The sequence below is a fragment of the Gymnoscopelus braueri genome, assembly GCF_963280865.1.
Source record: "Gymnoscopelus braueri genome assembly, chromosome: 2".
Taxonomy (NCBI): Eukaryota; Metazoa; Chordata; class Actinopteri; order Myctophiformes; family Myctophidae; genus Gymnoscopelus; species Gymnoscopelus braueri.
This window is the reverse complement of record NC_137604.1, coordinates 18339470-18346342: the sequence shown is the minus strand read 5'-3', so window position 1 is coordinate 18346342 and position 6873 is coordinate 18339470.

The window sequence follows — 6873 nt, the reverse complement described above, 5'->3', positions numbered from 1 at the left end:
TGAGTCACATTTGAACCACTTAACCACCTAACCACTTGACCACAAAGAAATAATACGTATACAATCTCAAAGGAGGCAATGCATGTCTTTGTGTTTTGACATTCTTTTATAGTATAATAGAGCTATTATAGCTCTTATGGTGTGAGGACGATTATGCTTGAAAGTTTATTGAGTGTCAATAAGTAGGGCAGCAACTATCGATTAATTACAGCAGTCTTGCACAAAAATAGCCAATCTGTAATGTTTCTATTTTTGATTATTTATCTTTTTTAGATTGATTATTTTAGTATATTCATAATTAACCCATTAATACCTGGAACGCATCTGTGTCACTTTCGATTTCTTTGGCTATTCAAAAATAGCAGATATACAAGCTCATAGCGCGGCACCGAGTGCCGCGCTATGAGCTTGTAGATCTGCTATTTTTGAAAAATCGTGAAAAAATATTTTAAATCTTTTTTTCAAAAAACTGTTAGGATTTAGATTTTTTTTTAAAGAATCGCCTCAGGTCTTAATGGGTTAAACTGAGTTTGATTACATGTTGCAACCCTACCAATAAGTACACTTATTTTACTGTGTATATCGCGTTTTCAAACTTTGCCAGGCCAAGTTGTCACACCAATTTGCAGAAGGTAAAATGAATATATAGTGATTGTTCTTATTGGAAGGCCTTTAGCAGTGTAGTTGCCTGGTGTGATGCCTTTATGCCTGTGGGCTCCATAACTCCACAGGGAGGGTAGAATTTACGACTTCTTTCCCAGGAGGCTTCTGCCAGGACCCCCAACATTACCCAGGCTACCTCGGGTCATGTGGGACCCTCGTTTGATGGATTGCATTTTAGACCTGGGGCGATATTACAATGGCGAACAACCAATTACCAATACATCTGCCAGTTCTTTTTGATATCGTCGCTGTCAGGCAGAAACCTCTTATCTCCATATTTCATAAGGTAATGCCCTACTTGCAGGGGCGGCCTTAGTGATCTGGGGGCCCGTTTCAAGAGCTAATATGTGGCCCCCTATGCACATAAATATTATATAAAATAATATATAATAAATAATATATATAATATAAAATATATATATAATATATAATAATTATATATATAATATATATATTATTATATATATTATATATAATAATAATATATTATAATAAATAATATAAAAACAGTTTATTTTATAAAATATATATATTTGAAAAAATATATATAATAATAACATTTGAAAAGAAATCAAAATTTTTATTTAGAAAAAAAAATACTGGGGGCCCCCCTGAGGTTTGGGGCCCGTTTCAATTGAAACGGGTGAAACATAGGAAAGGCCGCCCCTGCCTACTTGACTCACTATCACTCAAAAGTAGCAGATCCGCAAGTGTAGATCTGCTACTTTTGCTATTTTGGAATTTGAATCCTGAAAAGTAACAGTTTTGATAGCGCCTCTGTTTCCACCTGACAGAGATGCTATCTTTCTGCAAAAAATCACAGTTTTCTGTGTGGATTGTGACTATATCCGCCGATACTTGAAATTTAGTTTGGCTGAAATTAGTTGCTGAACATTTACAGTGCCTGTCAGAACAGATATATTAACCCATTAAAGACCTGGAACGCATCTGTGTCACTTTTAGATTTCTTTGGCTATTCAAAAATAGCAGATACACAAGCTTATAGCGCAGCGCCGAGTGCCGCGCTATGAGCTTGTAGATCTGCTATTTTTTGAAAAATCGTGAAAAAAATATGTTTTATATGTTTTTTTCAAAATGTTAGAATTTAGAAAACATTTTTAGAATCGGCCTCAGGTTTTAATGGGTTAAAACTGTTGGGGTGGTTGTATTTTGTCTCCCTGCTCTTCTATTGAGACATTTAGATCGTGTCAAAGGTCAAGTCTCACCTAGACTCAGGATTCCGACATGAATTTTGACCTGATGGTCAAGATTACATTTATATTTTAAGAATTTCAGCACCAGGAAACCGGGTTCAAATCCGGGGTAGAACAGGAAAGTTACATAGTGCAGCTTTAAAGCACTGGCACATGCTTTGTCTATATGACTTTCAGCCTATTTGTAAGAAGGCTAAAAAAGCCTTTTGTGGGTTAATTGCTCTGGAATTAAACTCTTACTATTGTTGAATTATTTGTATTCAGTGACTGTCCAGTGTCCAGCCCCTTTATCGACCGACACACACACACACACACACACACACACACACACACACACACACACACACACACACACACACACACACACACCATGTATTGAAGTAAAAGTAACAATCAGCATATACATTATAAAGATTTATTTATTTAAAAGTAACTCATTAAAACATTTGAAGTGCATACATGCATTTTAAACACTATAGCAATACTACATGGATTTGGTTCATTCTGCACAGGTCAGTGACACAACTCTTTGGTCTCAAGTAATGTCTTTGGGTCCAGGACTGAGAGGCAGAAGACTGAACTCATTCCACACACAGCAAAATCCAGAGTGTTCATTTAGTGTTGCACTGAAGAGGAACGTGCTCGCACATTGCGCATGCACTCAGGTTCACACTTTGGCGACAAGACGTGTGAAGTCCGACACGCGCGCCAGGAGATCTGCAAAGCCGAAACAACCTTTGAGTGTCTACTGTCCACCCGAGACGTTTAGAATCCAAACATGGGCGTTTTGAGGCTTTGCTTTGAACCGTGTTCACAAGACGGCTTAGAAACACAGGCAAGTGTTGTTTTCATAAAGGGTGTCCTGTATTATGATTTTATTCCCCTTCTTCACCCCTCTCTATGTCCTCCTGTGTTTGTAGTGAGGTCCGTGGATGACGTTGGGACCCTGCACTGCAGTCGACATGTCTTCTCATGTCACCTTGCACCTGAAACTGGAATGAAAAGAGAGTTTAGGCATGGCTGAGAGAAAGCAGACGTGAGGCAGAAAGTATTACTTTGTGTGTGTTGGAAGGGGGGGGGTGATTAAGGCATGGAGGCGAATGAGCCCCCCATAAGCCTAAAACCCCATTTCAAACAATACTCTCAATGAACACCTCTCTAATTTCAAGTCAGACCTCTCTACCACGCACACACACACACACACACACACTATCTCACACACACCATGTCAGTAAACCCTCCTTTATCGTTAGTGAGATTTATTCTCCACTCCACTTTTCCACTCCACTTCCCTCAGAACTCCTGTAGTGTGAATACACACTTCTGGTACTAATCACACGCGCACACACACACACACACACACACACACACACACACACACACACACACACACACACACACACACACACACACACATTTAACTGCCACCACCTGCATGCTCTTTAATATGGTTCTCTGTGCCGTGTATCACTGTGTCAGACAGCTCATATTTAACCTCTCCTGCACACACGCTCACACAAACACACAGGTGTAGGTGAGGCAGGGTTCAGTGTGCCTGGTACGGCTCTGTGCCAGCAAATGAACACATTCTACTGTTGTGTGTGTGCAAACTGAATTAAGTGAATGCATGTGCTTATAGTTATGCTCAGAAGCATGAATATGGTTTATTATTTACCTCAGGGGAAAGGTACTCTGGAGTGTAGAGGAAAGCAGCGTCTGTACAGGCAGCGCCGGTGGAATCTCCTCCTGGGCCTCATGGGTTTCACTTTCATTAAATCTGCAAAAAGGACAGAATTGATCAGCAACGAGTCTCCTTCAGCCTATGACTTATCCTTCAGCCTATGACTTATCGGGCTAGGCACTGCCCAATGGCAGTGGTGGAAAGTAACTAAGTACATTTACTCAAGTACTGTACTTAAGTACAATTTTGAGGTCTTTTTTTTACTTAACTGGAGATGCGACCGTCATGAGCTTGTAGATCTGCTAATTTCAAAAGATTTGTATATTGAACTTATGCAATGGGACATTCTGCATGATGAGTACTTTTACTTTTGGTACTTTAAGTATATTTTTATGCCAATAATTTTGTACTTTTACTCAAGTAAATTTTAAATACCGGACGTTTACTTGTAAAAGCAAAGCAATGCTTTTTTAAGTTTAGGTGAACATAAATGAATAAATAAACTGGCACTTCTGGGTCACTGTGTTAGGCTATATTATTAGGCTATAGTTGGGAACAAAAATGTTAATTTGAACACCCACATGATTAAAATGGTCTATATTACCTGCCCATTTAAAAGCTCCCAATGAAAATCACACCTTAATTACTTTAAGAGCTGCTGGACAAAGGGAGATTGGACCCCCTCACAATAAACCAGAACAACATAGAGCCAACACATGATTATTTTAATCGTCCCTCATAAAATCCACAACTGACTCCCAAAGTTCACACAGGGACAGCCAAGCACAGGAAGAGATAAACCTCCGGATGGCTTTATGACCGTGTCTCTCTCTCCATCTCTCCCCCTCCCTCCCTCCCTTCTTTCTCCCCCCTCTGCATCTCTGAATGAAAAGAACTGTTGTACGTGCCTAAAGGTAAAACGTGGTGGCTTCATGTCATGTTAATCAGGCCCCAGAGGGATCATTTGCATTGCGTTTTTTTTTTGTTACGCCGGGGATCAACAATAGCGCCGGCGCGGGACAATAGACGCCATGGGACGGCCGGAGGGGGCGCTGCCGGCACGGCGGGTACCACCCCGGGTTGTCCCTGTCTGTCTGTGTGTCTGTCTGTCTGTCTGTCTCCCTCCTCCTCCTTCCTTCTCTCCATCACAAACCCTTCACTTTTTAAACTTTGCATTTATATATTAACCCCGTGCTATTATTATTATTAAGTTGCACCGAAATGCATGACCTGTCGAATTATGTGGCTCTACTAACATTAGTTTATTTTTTGTATGCATTGTAGGCTTTTCATTGGAGAAAGTATCTATTTTTCATGTGGCTATTTAGGGGGAAAAACGCTTTGAAACCCAGACGAAACGGCATAACAGCGGCTGTGCTGAGTCACATTATTTGTTGGGTCACCTGTTTCGGTGCAGCGCGGCGGGGAGTCAAATCTCGGCGCGAGGTCGGTGGTTAAACTCAGGCAGGTGTCTGTCTGTCTGCGTGATAATAATAACTGTAGCTAAACTTATACATTTTTAACAGCGTTTTAAATTAACAGGGATATCTTTGGTTGACTAAATTAGAATGCAAACGGCGAAATTAGTACTTAAAACTAAAGTAACTTAATTGCATTGTGTGGCTACGACGATAGTAGCCATAGAGCCTGAATAGACGCCATGAAATGAGGCTAATTGTGATACAAGCTCTCCTCTGCTACAAATAATTACAGAAAGAGAATGCATCTATTATTTCCCCCCCACACTACTCTCACACTTTTCTCCCAATTATAGGCTTTTTATTATTTAGTAATTGATTTGTATTATTTACTGTGTTCTCTTATCGTTTTACTTCTGGGTTAACTTAAACATGGGACGCCAGTTTTCTATTACAACTTATTGTGTGAATGTCATTTTCTTACCTGATTTTTTAGGTCTCAATGGAGACGCAGAGGTGCATGCGATGATCACAGTGAGCAGCAGCAGCAGCAGATACACAACGTTGAAGATCCTCATGATGGCTGCTTGAGGTGAACAGGTGAACTAGTGGTTTAAATGTTCCAAGATGTCACTCTCAGCCAGCCAGGCAGTTTTATGTCCTTTTCAACGCTATCTCTCTCTTGGAAGTAGTTTTGAGTCTTTCTTTCTCTGGTTGTCTCTCTCTCACACACTGACTGTACCTCCTTTGCTTTTGTCTTGCAGCTGTGGTTCCACGGGAGAATCAAACACACAGAGGGTCCGTCTTCTTTTCTCTCCTGTAGGTAAATGAGTGGTGGATGATGTCTGTGAGGAATGCCAGAGAGCTCTGTGTGTGTCCAGTGAGTCCAGTGAGAGTGTGTGTGTGTCCAGGGTGATTGTCTCAGAGTCTGAGAGCAAAGTGACAAAGATGTGTCTCTTGTGTGTGAGTGTCTCCCCCCATTTATACTGCCTTTTAGTGGGTGGGAGGGAGGGAGAGAGAGGGGGCGGGGGGCTTCACCTCAACCCCCGACACTGCCCCACACACACACACACACACACACACACACACACACACACACACACACACACACACACACACACACACACACACACACACATACATACACCCACACCCACACAAAAGAAGGGACACACACACATGCACACTCATACTGCTGCACTGCACATATTGACCCCACATGTAGAAAAAGTACTTCAAGTGACAGGAAGGGACTCACCCACCCCCACCTGCCCTCCAACTGCCACCGACATGCACACTTTACAGCCTCGTTTTATATGTGTGTGCGCAGTCTGTGTACGCCACGGGCCTTTCTGTGTGCGAGTCGACCGAGTGTGTGATAGTAAGAGAGAAAGAGAGAGTTGTGCGTTCTATCGGCCATAGTAGCAGAGTATGTTTGAGTCTGGTTAGCCACATTAAAGGACGTGTAAGTGATATTGTTTTGTTAAAATAAGTGTTAAAAAAGCTCCATATTATGATATCATTGCTGTGTAGAGCAGTAGTGGTTCTCACAGTGAGGTCCTAGAGGCGGCTCCAAGAGGTCCCCAGAAAGAAATGTTAATATAGCATCAAAATCAGTTGAACCACTTCAAACCTTTTCAACGATTATTCGAAAATAGCTGATTTACAAGCTCATAACATGTTGTGAGCTTGTAGATTTGCTTGTAGACTTTTTTTTTTAAACTTGAAAAAATCTTTCCAAACATTGTATGGGGGTTCCTGGCACATGAATGTCTTCAGATGGGTGTCTACGGCTGAATACATATTAATTTGGGGATACTTGACTTGAAATATATTAAAAAGGCCACTGCATAGGTCTTAAACAGGGGGTCCGTGACCTCTAGGGGATCCTCAGAGT